This window comes from Vicugna pacos, chromosome 6 (genome assembly GCF_048564905.1).
Source record: "Vicugna pacos chromosome 6, VicPac4, whole genome shotgun sequence".
Classification (NCBI taxonomy): Eukaryota; Metazoa; Chordata; class Mammalia; order Artiodactyla; family Camelidae; genus Vicugna; species Vicugna pacos.
In genome coordinates this window covers 94,171,528-94,187,760 of record NC_132992.1, presented here as the reverse complement: position 1 = coordinate 94,187,760, position 16,233 = coordinate 94,171,528, and the positions used below count along the sequence as shown (strand labels likewise).

Genomic DNA, 16,233 nt, shown 5'->3' with positions numbered 1-16,233 from the left:
GGTCTCTGAGCCTCAGTTTCTTCTGGTGTGAAGTGGGGATAAAGCCCACTTGTCTACCTCACAGTTGTTAGTTGAGCTGGGAGTTGGCGGGAAAGTGTTACACAGCCCCAGTGAAGTTGGCCCTGCAGCCGGGAGATGGGCCAGGTTCTGGTCCAATGCAGGAAACATGTCTTTTCCAGTAAGGTCTTGTTCTGTTCTCCCTTCAGAGGGTGAATCAGCACTGCAGTTCAGAGAGATCTAATCTTAGAAGTTACTTATCTGGGCCATCCGTTCTCAAACTTGAGCTTGTATCAGAATTACCTGGGGGGCTATTAGCAAAGACTGGTGGGGCCTGGTATTTCTGTTACCACTGGTCTTGGAAGGAACCTGAGAACTTGTATTTCTCACAGGTTCCCAGGGTGTGCTGATGGCTGAGGACCACACTTTGAGAACCACGGGTCCATACAGAGAATGGCCCCCACCAGAGCCCTTATAGCCCTATCAGCGTTCCTCGTGGTGCTGCATGTCTAAGCACATTTGGGCCTAAGAACTCAGTGCAGTGGAGCTACAGACCCATTTTACAGAGGAGGAAGCCAAGGCCATGACAGTCAGTGATGTGCCAAAGTTCACCTGGCTGGTGCTGGGACCAGGGATCCAGGAGTCTGAGCTCTTACCCAGGGAGGGAGAAGCTGACAGGAGCCAGCCCCGGAGTCTGTAGAAGAGCTGGTGTGCTGGCCCTGCGAGCACATTGCCCTCCACTGCCTATGGGTTCCTTCAGCTATAATCGTCAGTAAGTAAAAATTATCCTGTAAGAGATGCTTCTTACCCATCATGGACCTGGTGCCCCTCGCACGCCTGTGCAGAAGCAGAACGGGGTGAGGGGCAGCAGGAACTGATTCTGTGAAGGGAGCTCATGAGATTGAGGGTATCCCGTGCAAGGTGGAGCCGGCTGGTGGGCTGCCTGCCCATAGGGCGGTCTGGAGGAGGTCTGCAGAGACCCGCCCCTGCCCCCTTTCCCACCACCACCCCCGGAGATATTGCCGGGCGTCAGCTGTGCTTTTAAGAGTGGAACAAAATAATTTTTTTTGAGTAAAGGTAGTTTTATTTAGAGAGATCTATACTTCATGGGCAGAGTGCAGGCTGTCTCAGAAGGCAAGAGAAAAGCCACGAGGTGTGGGGGTTGGGTGCTCAGGTTGAAGTAGAAGTAGACACAGTCCATGGACAGTGCGGGCGTCTTAGAAGGGAAAGCGGCCCAAAACCGTCTCCCTGCCGCACCAAGTGCTTTCCTGCCCTGATTCCTAAGTGGGGACAGGTGTTGGTCACATAAAGCAGTAGGCTTTCCTTGCTGCCACTTACTGGTCGCCGGGTCCGAAGTCCTCCGCTTGGGGCGCCTGCCGGCCGTGTCCCAAGGTGGCCTGTAGGTGGCGCCGGCGCCCGCCGCCAGCCGGTCCTCACGGCTTCCCTGGGCGCCCAGCGCAAAGACCGGGAGCGGGTCCAGAGCAGCCCCGCGGGGCGGTGCCCGCGGACAAGGGGCTGCGGAGGCAGAGGGCCGCCGACCCACCTAGCGCAGGAGCAGCCAGCTTCCAGAGGGAACTCCAAGGAGGCTCTGCTGAGATCCGTGCGCACGTGCCTCCCATCCTTGCCCAGTGCGCGGCTTGTCCGAGAGCCCGGAGCCCCCTGAGGCTGGAGAGCGCGTGCCTCTGAAGCGGAGCCTCCGGGAGGAGGCGCGTGTTTCTTGCTGGTCTCTGTGTATCCCAGGGGGCGTGTGCCCCCATCGAAGCTGCGAATAACTGCAAGATGATAGACCATAAATTGCAGGTTTACCTAAAGGCCATCTTTACACCTGGTGTCTAACACAGGGCCGGGCATTAGTAGTAGGCGCTCAACGGAAGTGGAAGCTTGTTCTTTGAGAAGATCAGTAAGATGGGCGAACCACCTAGCCAGACTGGTGAAGAAAAAGATTAAGGGAGAAGAAAAAGTAACACCAGGCATGAGGGAAGTGTCGTTCCTACAGGTTCTACAGATATCCGAGGGTAATCCGGGAAGGTCAGGAAGAGCTTTAGACCAGAAAGTTCTACGGGGTGTGTGACGTGCACAAATTCCCCATAAGACACAAACCACCACTCAAGAAGAAACAGCCAGCCTGAGTAGCCCTGTTCTTCCATAATCTGTAGTTAAAACCTGTCTCACAAAACTCCTCAGGCTCGGTGGCTTCTCTGAGGAGTTACACCTAAGGTGAAGAATGAAATAATACCAACTGTACACAAGTTTCCCTGAAGAGAACGGGGGAGACACTCCCCAGCTCAGTCTGTGAGATCAGCACTGTCCTGATTCAAGAGGGAAGGGACGTTAAAGGAAGACTGTAGACCAGTATTCCTCTGGAACACAGATGCCAACCTCTCTAGCAAAATTTTAGCCAATTGAATTTGATCAAAAGCAAACGTAATAATAAATCATGACCAAAGAGGGGTTGCTTAACATTCAAAAATCAGTGGGACATGGATTTCAGTCAACGGCAACATTCAATCAAAGAGAACGGAGAGAAATTAAGGAGATGTTTAAGAAATCCTGAATGAGATCAGGCTTCAGGTTATGTTGACAGATTCCCCAAGAGAAAAATCTGGCAAATGGCAAAGTACCTACTTATTCTGAGAACAGAGACTAAGTCATGAGGTAATCATCAGCTGACTGGCTGATGGTCTGTCTGCAACATTGTTTTCTCCAGAGAGCAGGGATTACTGACACTTATTAATACACACACTGAGCTACGTTTTTGAATACATGCGTTAATGCTCAAACTAAAATAGTACTTGTTTCTTAGGGCAGGATGTTGTTCATGTGTAGCAGAAATAAGGTGCTTAAGAACAACAGCAGCAGGCAGTTGACCGTGTTAACACAGTAACAAGGAAGAGCACGGTCATCTCCGTACTCGCCCTCAAGAAAGCATTAGGCAGAATTGGGCAACATTCATGTGGAGTTCCTCAGCAAAGCCGGAGTAGAAAGTAACTTCCACAATCTGATGTGCATCTGTAAAAGATTTCAGCTAATGTACTCAGTGGTGAATGACTGAATGCTTCCCCTGTGTTTGGGAACAAGGTAAAGTTATTCGCACTCATCTCTCCTATTCACTGTTGTACTAGAATTTCAAACCATTGCAGCAGAGCAAGAAAAATACATAAAAGACATAGGGAATGGAACAAAGTAAAAATTTTATGTGCAGGTGACGTGGTCATCTCTAGAAAATCTTAAGGAATCTTCTATAAAGCAACCAGCCCCCTTAAGTGTGTTTAGCAAGTTTGCAGGATCAAATGTCAATATACAAAGTCAGTTGCATTTCTATATAATAGCAGCAAAGAAGTGGAAGTGAAGCTTTAAAAAATGCTGTATATAGTACTATCATTGTGGAACTGCCGCATGTATGGATAAGTTTGATAAAAGATGTGCAAGATCTGGAAACTATAAAACATCACTGAGAAACGAAGACAAATGGAGAGAGAGAACAGACTCCTGGGTAAGAAGATTCAGTCTTGTTAAGCTGTCAGGCGTCTTCAAGCTGGCCTATGTAGACTGAGGACAATTCCAGGCAAATTCCCGGTAGGTTTTCTCAGAGACTGCCAGGCAGACCCTAGAATGTGGGTGCACTTGACTGCTCATAGGCTCTTCCTTCATGGTCACCAAAACCCGGGGGGAGATCAAATGTCCATGAACAGGTGAATGGGTGAAGAAACCGTGCCCTGTGCACACCATGGAGTCTTACTGAGCAACGAGAACTTTTATTGATACACACCACGTGGGTGAATCTCAGAACCACCATGCTGAGTGACAGTAACTAGACAGAAAAGAATACGTACCGTACGATTCCACTTACGAAAATTCTGGACCGTGCACACTGACCTGTGGTGACATAAAGGAGGTCGTGGCTGCCTTGAGTGGGAGGAGTGGACTCCAAAGGCAGGAGGAAGCCTGGCGTTGGTGCCTCTGTTCGTTTTCTTGATTATAGTTATGGTTTGATGAGCATATACGTACGTCAAAACTCAAATTGTACATTTAAAGCATGGAGTTTATTGTGCTTCCATTATATCTCAATAAAGCTGTAGAAACAAGAGTTTAAAATTTTTAGTCAGAGCCCATCAAAAAATAAAGACCTGGTTATTCAACTGAATGAACTGAAGAGGCTGGAGCAATAAATCTCGTCAGTTCAGCCTCCATTAATTTGCCCTTATTTGAGCAAATCATTTCTGAGTAGATGGAGAAATTGTTTTTTTAATGCAGGCATAATATTAAAATATTTGAGGGGTCCTGAAATGTAAGTACCCACGTGCACTGAGATGTGCACATTCAGAATAGCTGAGTGAGGGGCAGTTCTTCATCCTTCCCCAGGACCGCAAGCTCGAGATGCTGTGGGAACCTGCAAGCAGCCAGAACTGACAACGCTGCCTCCTTCCTGAAGCTGAGTATTAAATGAGCTAGAATAAGCCTTAATTTAAAAACATTTTGTCACTCTGTTTTTTATAACTAAAACTTCCTGTCTCTTCAGTTCAATGAATGAGATTTCATTAAATTCTCAGGTTGAATTCAAAACGGAATTCACTGAAGGTTGATTTGGAAACATAATATACTTAGAATGCAACAGAAAAGTCTACAGCTGTCACATGCAAATGTCTGGGGATCTCCCACCGTGTGTTTGGGGACGTTCTCATCACCATGACTCGCAGAGGTCCGCAGAAGCTGCGCTGGGAATTGCGCCCCCTGCCTCTAATGGAGACAGTGTGAGCGCACAGGATCTGGGCAAAGGCTCTGTCCTCCCAGAGGAAAACACAGGTTTAACACAGTGCCCCAAATGCACGTGACCTTGAGGTCTCTTCTTCCTGGAACACACGCATCGCCAGCTGTCATTCCTGAACCTCCCCGTGTGGCACTGGCTCAGCATCCTCCAGCTCTTCCCCAGCCCGGGGTCAGCCTAGGGAGCCGCGAGGCGGGCTCCCACCCTCCACGTGTTTTGCATGTGCCCTTTTGGTGTCAGCTCTTTTAATCATCACACATCTTCCTTGTTAAACGACAAGAATGTCTTGAAAGAATTATAAGGACGTTTTCTTTCCCAGCTTGAAGGGTCTAGAGAGGACTCAGATGGGGTAGACACTGTCGCTGCTCGCCCAGACCCCTGGGGTCAGCTCACAGCCCGAGTGACCTCCCAGCTTTGCTGGCTTCCCCCACGGCCATCCCTGCCTCCTGGGGACTGGCCCAAGGAGGAGCCAGGAGTACTGGGAGTCCCTGCCCCTCACAGTGGCCTGTGACCGCCACCTGCAGGGGCACCATTCCCTCCACGGGACCCCTGGAATGGCTTCTTCCACTTTTAGGGCTACAGTAAAGCCTGCTCCTCCCCACCCTCCCCATCTCCCCGGGGCTCACTTCCCCAGTAAGCCACCCGTACCTGAACCCCACCGGGGAGTCAGCTTCTGACAATGCACCCTGAGCCTCTGGACACATTCCAGATGGATATGACAGGAGTCACAGGGTGTCAGGACCTGGCGTGCACTCGGCACCTCAGCAGGGCTGCCACGCTCCTGCACTCTCCCAGTCACAGCGCCTTCCTGTGGGAACATCACAAGGGACCCAACAGTGTCCTGAAGTACCCAGGAGACTGGCCAGGGGGCCACCGCCTGCCCTGCCCCACGAAGGGGCTCCTGCGAGGAGCTGCCAGTCCCGAGGGCTCAGGTTCTGCCCGCTGTGAACAACGTGGGGCTCAGCGTGCATGCTGCCAGGGAAGAGTGGGCCTCGTGACAATAGGGCGAGAGGAGCCTTGTGTTCACATCGCCTCTCTGGTCTCCAAACACAGTGGGTTTTTTGGTGAAACCAGCACCGTGGCCTCCCGTGGCCCAACCCGGGAAGCCTGAGTGGCCCCAAAGCCCACCCCACATGCCGAGGCAGCACTGGGCACAGAACCTTCGCCAGCCGTTGAGGGGGGTCCCCCGACCCTGGCTCCCCCATCCATGCTGAGACCTCCCCCTTCCACAGATCAGCTCTGCCCTGAGCCACCGGCACTGCCTAGGGGTCGCCCCACCCCTACTTCAGGACGGAGGCGAGGGGCTCGGCCCTCACACTGTTGATCCCACCCCTGGAGCCCACACACTATAAAGCCACTTGCCCCCTAGAGGTGGTTTACTTGTACTTGATGAGGCTGTGGCTCCCTTTGAAAGGCGGCTGCGAATGCAGCCAATGTTTGCAAATAAATCCTCTCCGAAATGGCCTCCAGCCCTAGGGGTGGCAGCAGCAGGAAATGCAAGTTCTCAGGCCCAGCCCGAGACCTGCCGCATCACACGCTCTCAGCCGGCAGTGACCTGTGCTCTAAGGAGCCCTCCAGGGAAATCTGGTCCCACTGAGGTCAAGACCCAGTGACCTTGGGAGTGCCTGCCTCTAAGAGAAGCCTGGAACCAAGGTCTCTGTGGGACCGTGAGCCACCCACAGTGCTGCCAGCTCAGTGAGTCAGACGTCCAGATGTCACCGGGAAACAGCTGTATACCTGAACACTTGCCTCCCTCCCTCCCTCCGGCTCCTGCCCAGGGCTGGAGCACTGCCCACCAGTGCCTGGGGGCTACCTTTAGTCTTGCGGCCTTAAGCTCAATTTGAGAGAGAGCTTGCCCGGTGTCATCTCCCCTCCAGCCCCTCTGTGCATCCGCCAGCGGTCTGGGCTTGTCCCCTGACTCTCAGCCCTGATTGCAGTGTAAAGCACCTTCCTCCCGGTGCTGCCCCCTCTCTGCAGGAGACGGGCCCTCCTCTAACCCCCAGTTCGTGGTCGGATGCATCAACTACAAAGATGGAGTTAGTGTCACTACTGACCAGAGTCTCCCTGGTGCCCCTCCCACCGAGTTGTCCCTGTGTTCGCCAGGCCTCTTCCGCAGGTGGGCCACTCTCTTTCACAGCCAGGCTTCTCCTCACTCCTCCCCACGTGGACCTAATACCAACAGCCCAGTCCCAGCATCCCAGCATCCCAGTATGTGAGCCAATGCGAGCTGACCTGCATTTGCCAGCAGGTGGCCCTTGAAGCCACACTGGACCATCACAGAGCCACCCTCACCTTGTGCAGGTGACAGCCCCAACTCCACTCCTGCCCCTGCTCATTTCCCAGCTCTGCCTGTAAACCAAGGCAGGACGAAAGGAGAGCAGACTCCAGTGTCCACAGACGTCTATCCTGGGTGTCCTCACTCTCCTGTAACTCACATCAACCCAGGCAGGACCGAGGATCCCCCCGGGAACCCAAGGAAAGCACCGGGCCTCCCTTTATCCCTCCATGGCCTCTGGCCTCACCCCTGCCAGCATTTCTTCTCCCTGGTGCCCACTCCTCCTCTCCCTCCTGGTCTTGGCCTGACGACAAGGTCAGAATGCCGTGTGGGGTCCTCGTGGCCTCCACGTGACATCTCCTGTATTGCCCAGTCCCACGGGCCTCTCCCCTTTCTTGCTGGTCCAGGTACCTGAGGGGGACACCAACTGCGCTGGGCACCAGGCCCAGGGCGCGGCCGGCCTGTGCAGGAGCTGCCTTCAGGTCAAGTGTCCACCCGATCCACTTGGTGTGACCAGGGGAGCGTGTGGAAGCCAATTTTCCTTCATGACAGCTCTGACCACCTCTCACTCTATCATTCAAATCCCCATCTGGGCTTTCTAAGTTTTGATTTATAAGACCCCCATGTTTGTGAAGTCATATTTAATGTTGTATGTCAACCCCACGACCCTGCCCTGGAAGTCCAGGTTTGGTGGCAGTTGCTGTGGGTGTGCACTGGGCCCTGGTGCCCAGGGCCAGCCGGGCCCTGCATGCCCCCTTCGCCATCCAGGAGCCCAAACCGACTCATGTTCTCAAAAAGTGGGAACTGAACAGACAGGTTTCTCACCCCCCCCCCCCAGAGGAAAAGGAGCCTCTGCTCAGCCTGTAGTTCCACTGCTCAGATAGTCAAGGGCTCACTGGTCACCTGCACTGTCCTTCAGAGGAGGCTAAGGGGGGCCCCCAAGGACTGGGGTTCTCAGGACGAACTTGGGGTCCAGGTGATAGCCACACCCAGCTTCTCCTCGCCCATGTGGGCAGTGGTTCATAAACCCCTGGGCCGGGGGCGGAGGTAGGGAATGCCTTTCTTCCAGGAAATTAGTTCAGGGAAGCTTGGTGGCCCGGATCAAGTCTCCTGTTAAAGAGTAACTGACACCCCATATTACATTCAAGTCCGGGGAGTAACTATCCAGGGGAAGTGTTTATTTCAACGGGAGAACAAAGCATCCTTTGTGGGCCAGCTCTGCCAGCGCCAGGATCTCCCTTGACAGGAACTGGCTCGGGGGCCCCTGGGATTGTGCCGTCTTGTGGTTGACCAGCTAACCACTTTCCTGGGTGGCTTTATCTGCTCTGGTCTTTGCCTTCTTGGAAGCACTGGGTTGACAGGGCTGTCAGCACCCCTCCCAGGCGGCCATGAGGGAACTGGCACCTCTCGCCTGGACCCCCCAGGTCAGTGCGGGGTGGGATCTATCTCCCCTCATCTGGACTGAAGGTTTGCCCTCAGAGTGGGCCTTCCAAACCTGGACTTCCAGGTCAGGCTCGTTGGATTGACACCCTACCTGTGCCTTCTCTCTGGGGTCTCACAGTGTCTCCCGGAGGCAGCGTCACAGGTCTGCCAGCTCTGAGCTCTCCCCACCAGCTGCACCTCCACGTCTCCTAGAAGGAAACTTGGCTACAATACACTTTTCTTGGGCCCCAGACTGGACGACCCAGTTAAATCCCTGAGGGTGACAGTCTGACACTTGTACTCAAAAAGCAAACAAACAAAACCTTGGCTTGATTCAAAACAATACAGGAAGAAGGGAACTGGGAGAGTCTAAATAAGCAGATGGGCGTGAGCTGGTTATAGACACGGGGTTAGGAAAGCTCACGCTAAGTCCCGTCTACTGCTGTGAAAAGTCTCACGTGGAAAACATGAACAGTGGTTGACATAACGAAAGTTTCCATAAACGCTCCCGAAGAAATTCCGCCTTGCCCCCAGGCTGAGAGCTCCACAAGCGAGCCCCGTGGGAGCTGATGGAACTACATTCGTGCGGGCGAGACGCAAGCCCGGGGAGCGGGGGGGCCGCCCCGCACCAGTGCAACAGCACGCAGTGGGTGCCGCTGCATCCCCTCTGAACACAGGGCGCCGTCTGGCCTGTGTGGGAGCGCACGAGACAGATCTGAGCAACTCCGTCGTGGCTCAGGAAGGCCACAGGGCCAGAGGTATCTGGTCCAAGCCATAGAGCCAGCTGAGGAGGAGGGCCTGGGCTGCGCAGGACCCGCAGGCCAAGCCCCAGGCCCCGTGGGCTGGGACGTTCTCCCGGAACTCTTGCGAAGCCCTGAGAGGGAGGCAGAGCCTGCTGGCAGCAGTGCCCTGAGCCGGGGACACAAGTGACCCGGTGAACAGCCAGTGGCCTCCAAGGAGATAGGCACAAGGTGGTCACGTGGGGCGCAGCCCTGGGGAAACTAGGCCAAGGACGCCGTATGGGCGCTGGCGCCGTGGACACACCCCGGCCGCACCCAAATGTCTCCCTGTCCCCACCCGGCCCACCCCAACCCTGGCCTCTTTCAGCCAAATGCCTGGGGAGTAGGTCAGTGGAGGCAGGCCCATCTGGGAAGAACGGGGCAAGGTCTGTGAACTGGCAGGTGCCCCGGCAGGTGCCCCTACATTTGGGGAGGTTTGGTGACTCTGGCCGGCAGGAGTCAGGAGGAAACAAAGCACTGAGGAGGCTGGAGGTCACTTCCCCAGGTTCTTCCGCTCTAATTAGCACCTTGGCTGGCTGGCCAGGCCTTCATGGGAAGAGCTGAAAGTCACCCTCGGTTCGTCCAGGTGGCTTGGTCTTTCTGGCACGTGCCTCACCCTGACCTAAGTCCTGAGCTGAGTTACTGCCGGAACCACCGAGATTCCCAGCGGCACCGATTGGTTTCCTCCCTCTGGGCTCTGGGCTCTGGGCTCCGGGCTGGCGGCCCCCAACCTGCTCCCTTCTTTGTGCTCCACACTCACCAGCCACACCTGCCTCTCTCTCAATCCCTGCTAGACCCTGACCCTCACACAGGCAGGAAGAGACACTGGGCACATTGCACAACCTCTGTGAGCCTCAACTTCCTCCTCTGCGAAATGGGTGTGACAATTCCCATGGCGGCCCATCTGCTGCCATGCCGGTCCTCCCCAGCAGGTGCAGGTCAGAAGGAAGATCTGTCTCTACATACTAACAACATCTCCCAGATCAGTCTGCTCAGTGGGAAAAGCAATTTGCAGGACAGTCAAACGGAGCAACACCGTTTGAGTTTAAAGACACACACGGGCACAAAACTCAAATTATGTGTGTATGTGGGCAGGTGCTTGTATACAAGTGGAAATTCTGGCAAACATGCACCAAAACAAAACAGCCAATACACTGGGAGTCAGGGCACAATTAAAGGGGATTGATCAAGATGAACTTGGACTTCATTGGTAACACTTTGATTTTTACAAGACTGTGTTCAAGAATCACTGTATGATTTCAAATAAATAAAATTTTAAATTGCATCCTTATTCCTAGGGCGTGGGGAGAATTACACCCTAAGAGCCTAATGCAGCCCTGCCCTCCTGACCTTCTTGGCACCTCCATTCCAGGTCGTTTATTCACTCAACAAGCATGTGCTGCCACCTCCTCTATGCTGGCCTCAGGCTGGATTCGGGGTCAGAGGCAGTTCCAAGGTGAGCCTGGCCAGGAGAGGCTCCCTGCCCCACGGGACACCGCAGCCAGGCGGGAGGACTTTACCCCCAGACCAGCTTCAACACGTGTCTCCTACATGTTCGGAGGTGCCAGAAAACCCAGCAACAGTATTTTTTCACGCCAGACAGCCATGAACAAACGTCGTCTTCAAAAGAGGAAATTTGTCAGACCAAAATGAACTAGCCAAATGGCAAAATACACAGCAAAGCTAAAGGGGCCAGTGAACCTGCTCCTCAGCACCAACTAAGTAACAAAACGGGTGACTTGGAGGACTTCTCCAAGCACCTGCAGCACCCCTGTAAGGTGTCCCGCACTTGGGACTCTCCTGGGGTGCCCTTAGGCAGCAGTGGTGATGGCAGCGCCCAGCAGAGCTCCACACTGGTCCTCCGCCTCCTCAGCACCCTGCCCCTTCCTGATACCCTCTTCCCAATCCCTTCTGTCAGCCCGAAGCAGGTCCAAGCATCGCTAAGCCAAGTGTGCCCACGACCCACCTGTCCCCGGGCACGGCTGGCAAACACAGCAGACCTGCCCTGAGCCAGACCCTGGGGGCACAGCATCCAGCCATAAGCCCAGGTTCCCAGATCACCCCAGGAGTTCTGGGGGTTCCCCAGACCCGGCCACCTGCACCCCAAAGGTTCACACCTAGCCCTGGGAAAAATGTGTGTGTCAGGCTCAGTGGAATGCAGTCCCAAGGAGGGCACCAGGAGAAACGAGTTCCAAGGTTAGCCTCCCAGGAGATCACAGCCCCTGCCTGGTCACTGCTGGGGCCTGGGAGCCCCTGCTCCCCGAAGACGGGCAGCAGCTTCATGTCCACAGGGTCCAGGGCCTAGTGAGGGCAGGGAGCTGGGAGCTGGGAGCTGGGGGCGGGGGCTTGGAATGGTGCAAGTTAAACTCAGCCACTTAGTAGCTCTGGATACGTGAACTTCACCCCCAAGGGTCAGTTTCCTTACCTGTAAGGTCCATGTCAGCAGCTCATGGTAAGACCACACAAAATGACCTCAGGTATCTGCATTCCTCAGGGCGCCATGGTCTGGGGGCGGGGAGGGCGTGTCCCTAAAATCAGGACCGCAGAAACAGTCCCAGCACAGAGTACCTCCACAGGACCCCTACCTCCAGTGCTCTCCCCAGAGGAGCCTCATGCACGCAGCCCAGGTCCCTTCACTTAGAGGAAGGGGGCCACCCCCTGCCCACCAGCTCTCAGTGGCCTCCCCTAACCCTGGGAATCACCAGGATCTCAGAGCAGCCCAGCCCCCCCCCCACCCCCAGATCCAGCAACAGGAGAAACCATGTGGGCCACAGCCCCCAGCAGCCTGGGACTGTGCCAGCACCTGCTCTTAGACCCCTCCCCTGCCCTGACCTCCCCAGGACTGTGCAGAAAATACCCTTGTTCTCGGTCAACTTAGGTTGGGAGGACCGGGGTGTAGACTCTGTCTGTCTGCCAGCAGCCCTACCTGGCTGTGTCCCGAGGGACATGGACTAAATCGTTTTTGTCGTCCTGCTGCTGGTACTGATGAATTGCCATAGGGTGCATCACCTCCCCTCCGCATGACCCCAGCTGATGGCACACCCACTGGTGCTCACAGGTCTTTGTCATGAGTGTGTATCACTTTGGTAATCAGAAAATAACAACAGTGCACTTTAAAAACAAAGAAATAACCCCCAGCCAAGCCGGGGGTGGGCATCCGTGAGATCTTGTGGGGAGGGCCTTCCCGAGCTCCCCATCGGTGGGTGTCAGACATCCTGACGTGGGCGTTGGCGTTTGACCACGACCACAGCGGCCAGGGCCTCGAGGAAGCCGCAGGATTACTCACCTCCCACTGCCCCGCCCTTTAGTTGGCAGCTGGGCCGGCGCCTCAGTCCACGGCCTGAGCGTTTCTGCCCCTTTGTCCTGGCCAAGGCTGTGCAGTCAGCCTCCTGCCAGGAAGGAAAGACAGACCCTGCTTCCAGCACTGCCCTTGGTGGGGCCCTAAGGCAGCCCTTATGGTGGCACCCTACCGAACCACACTCCTGACCCCCATCCCAGACCCCAGGCTGTGGCGGTGGCCTCAGTCTCCCCAAGTACACAGAGCAGCTTGCAGGTCCAGGACCGGGCTGCGGAGAGTGAGGCCCCCGGGCACGACGCTGAAGAGGTGCCCACTCTCAAGGCCACTGGCGCTGCCTGAGGCCACCCCAGCCCCTCCGGTGATGCTCCTCTGCCCTGTCTTGCCCCACCCTGACAGCATTATTGCTGTCCGGCTCCGGGAGCCTGGACCTTTGAAGTGGTTTTCCCTAAGGGCCTCAGGGGCTTCCATTGTATGAGGATTTGGGTAAGATTGTTAAATGCCAACCCTGATTTGCAAACACTGTGGTGTAGTTTAAAGTTTATATTTCACGGTGCAATCTCTCACTCGCCTGAACCCCCAGAAGAAACCGCCCGCAAACAGGTGCTGTAGGCTGACAGTTGAGGCCTCTGTGAGGGTGGCTCCGGGCATGGCCCCATCTCCGCCCCCGGGCCCTGTGCACCCGCCCTGTGCCCGCGCTCCGCAGCAGCCTGGGCACGGCCCCGTCCTGTCTTCTCAGCACAGGGCCAGGCACAGGCTGGGGGCACAGAGCTGGCGCGGAGCGCAGACGGAGGGACAGTGGAGCTCGGGCAGGGGCCTCCTGCAAGCGAGGACACTCCGGCAGCAACGTCACACTCCCGCCCTCTCAGCCTCCGAGAGACAGTCCTGGTAATAACCCACTTCCTCCTCCCGCTCCTGTGATTCACCTGCACTTGGTCTCATCACACCTGACTCACTTTCGGCATCTGCTGAGCGTGGCCGGAAGATGACCGACTCTACGGGGACCCGAGGGCCAGAGGGAAACGCGGGGTGGCGGGGTGGGAGAGGGGCAGCCCGGCAGGAGATGCAGCTGCTTCTCTGCTGCTGCCTCAGAGAGGAACCCTGCTTCCTGCTTCCTTTGTGCCCTCACAGCACTCTACAGTTTATACAGCTGTCTCCCCAAAGAGGGCAGGAGCGGGATTTCCTTCTGGTGATGGGGAAACAGAGGCTGCAGGGGACCTTGACCACCCAGGGAGGGAAGCACGGGATGGAAGGCCAGCCTCCGGACTGAACCTGGTGCCTTCCCGCGGCATTCCGCAGAACCCAGAGGTCAGTCCGTTCCGCCCCCATGCCGGGCTTCAACCCCAAGCCCAGGACAAGGGGGAGAGCAGTTGGGGTGGGGGCGGGGAGAAGAAGGGCCAGAAGTGGGCACAGCAGGTGCTGGTCCTTGGAAAGATTTTCAAGAGCACCACCCCCCATCTCCTCCCAGGCCTCCGGTTTAACCTGCCTGGGAAAGGTTGGAGGTCAGAGGTAGCTGCAGAGGGGCAGCCGGTCCGGGCGGTGGGTTGGGCAGAGGTGAAAAAGACATCACATCTCCAGCTGGTTCAGGGGGAGACTGGCACACCCACTGGGTGCTGTGCGTGGGGCTCCCCCCAGCCTCACAACAGCCATAAAAGGAAGCCACTGCCAACAGGTGGAGGCTCAGGTGGACAGAAAGCCACGCTGGCCAGCCACCCCATGAACTGCACGCCCCCACTGGAGTGCCCAGCCCAGGAGGCCTTGCGGCCCCATGTGTGTGTCTCCTGGGGGCCCAGGAGACACCCAGGGGGCATGGGTGGGCGGGAGGCCCAGCGGGTGCCCCTCTGTGCTGGGCATGCCTGAGCCCAGCCTCCGGAAGACGGAAGGCATGAGGCCAGCCAACTCCAGGCCTGCCCCGACTGGCGGGAGCTTCTATTTTTACATCCGCACTTCCCGCTTCTTTTCCTGTTCTAGGAAAAAGCTGACAGAGCTTCACAGAGCCTGGGATTTCTCCCTGGAGCTGGAGGCAGCCAGGCAGTGCCTTTGCCCTGATCTTGCTGTCTGGAAAAAGCTGTCCCCAAAGGGGCTCTCCTCCTGCAATGTAGCCTCAGGGACACCGCTCCTTGCGACAGCCTTGCAGGGTCAGGGGATCCAGGGACACTGTAGGAACTGGCCTTGTGCCCAGAGGCGGTGGCCCCTGAGAGGGGTCTGAAGCCACTGCCCGCTTGTCTGGTCTGTCCTGCCCACGCCCTCCTCTCACCCCCAGACTCCCTCTCCCAGCCTAAGACCAAACATAGGAAGAACCAGGGAAGAAGGAAGGCGTGGGCAGAAGAAACTGGGAAGGAAGCTGCTTACCTTTCTCTAAAAAGGACACCCCGCAGCGGGAAGGGCAGAGCTCAGGGCAGAACACATGCTCAGCATGCACGAGGCTCTGGGTTCAATTCCCAATCCCTCCATTAAAAAAAAAAAAAGAAAAGCCTGCAAACTAGCTCACTATGACTTAAACAATGACAAGATATGAACACCTGAGACACTGGAGAGATGGCAGTGGGACGTTGTGACTTCTGTCACTCTCAGCTTTGTCCTGTCCTAGGCGCTGTTGCCAGCAGCCACTTGTTTGCTCAGAAGTCCAGCACCTTGTTTGGAGCCTGAGAATGATTTAAGGAGAAAAGTGTAAGCCATACTTCTGCTCGGCTCCAGTCTGAAGAAAGAACAAAGCACACAGAATGGAATCTGACTCTCAGAGGACATCAAAAATGGAGTTTCAAAACAGCAAGGTCCTGCTGCACGGGAGCTGTGTTCAGCGCCTGGTGATGGCCCGAACTGAAAAAGCATACGAAAAGAAATATACGTATGTGTAACTGAATCACTATGCTGCACACCAGAAATTGTCACAACATTGTAACCTGACTCTACTTCAATAAAAAAGTTAAAAATAAAAATTTAATATAATTTAAAAAATGGAATTTTCAAGTAATTTCTTATGCAACTTGGCTGTTCAAATTAGCATGCAATCATTTCAGCCTTTCTAAAGAAAAGCTGTACTTTTTTAAACCTTCAAAAAAATAAGTAAAAAGAACAGCCTGAACATGAATTCTCAGAACCGACTCAGGGCCCGAAGGCAAGGCAGCCAACCCTACCCCTCTCAGTGTCCTCACCCGAGAAGTGGGGTCGGGGCTGCGGCTGTGGGGAGTGACACTCAGCTTTGCTTGGGGCACGGCCATGGCAGGAAGGCCATTATTCCTTCTATGAGAACTAAGAAACCAGTTCTGGGGAAGTCAGGCCACAAGGAGACGGACCAGAAGGAGATGAGGTTAACGGAGGAGCTAGATCAGCGGGCCTGCAGTGCTGAGCTCAGGGGCCTCCTCTGGGCTGGCCACATCTCCACCAGGCAAAGCCGGCTCAGTGCCCCCGGAAATGTTTCCATTTCTTCTCAAATCAGGAGGAAAAAAAAATGACCTTTTCTGTTGAAGAAAATGTTTCCAAGTAGAATATGTATACATACTCATCTTTCTGCCAACGCAGTTGTAAAATGCCATTTTTAACATTCTTCTCTGTAGGAGGAAGGGGTGGTGCCGCCAGGTGGAGCCGCCAGGTCTCCTCGTGGGCCAATCCAGAGTCAGATTTCCAGGTGGGGGATTCTGATTGGTCTGCTCGAGTTAGAGGTCCAGACAGGGACTAACAACTGAGGCCAGTGGGCGGG

At 55.2% G+C, this 16,233-nt stretch overlaps 1 long non-coding RNA gene across 1 annotated transcript; it reads left to right on the top strand.

The window, feature by feature from the left end:
* The first annotated feature begins 13,277 nt into the window (after positions 1–13,277).
* LOC140697209 (uncharacterized) lies at positions 13,278–15,440 on the top strand. Its single transcript, XR_012074064.1, has 3 exons — positions 13,278–13,421; positions 13,665–13,841; positions 15,124–15,440. It is a non-coding gene; the product is annotated as an uncharacterized lncRNA (long non-coding RNA).
* Positions 15,441–16,233: the final 793 nt, after the last annotated feature.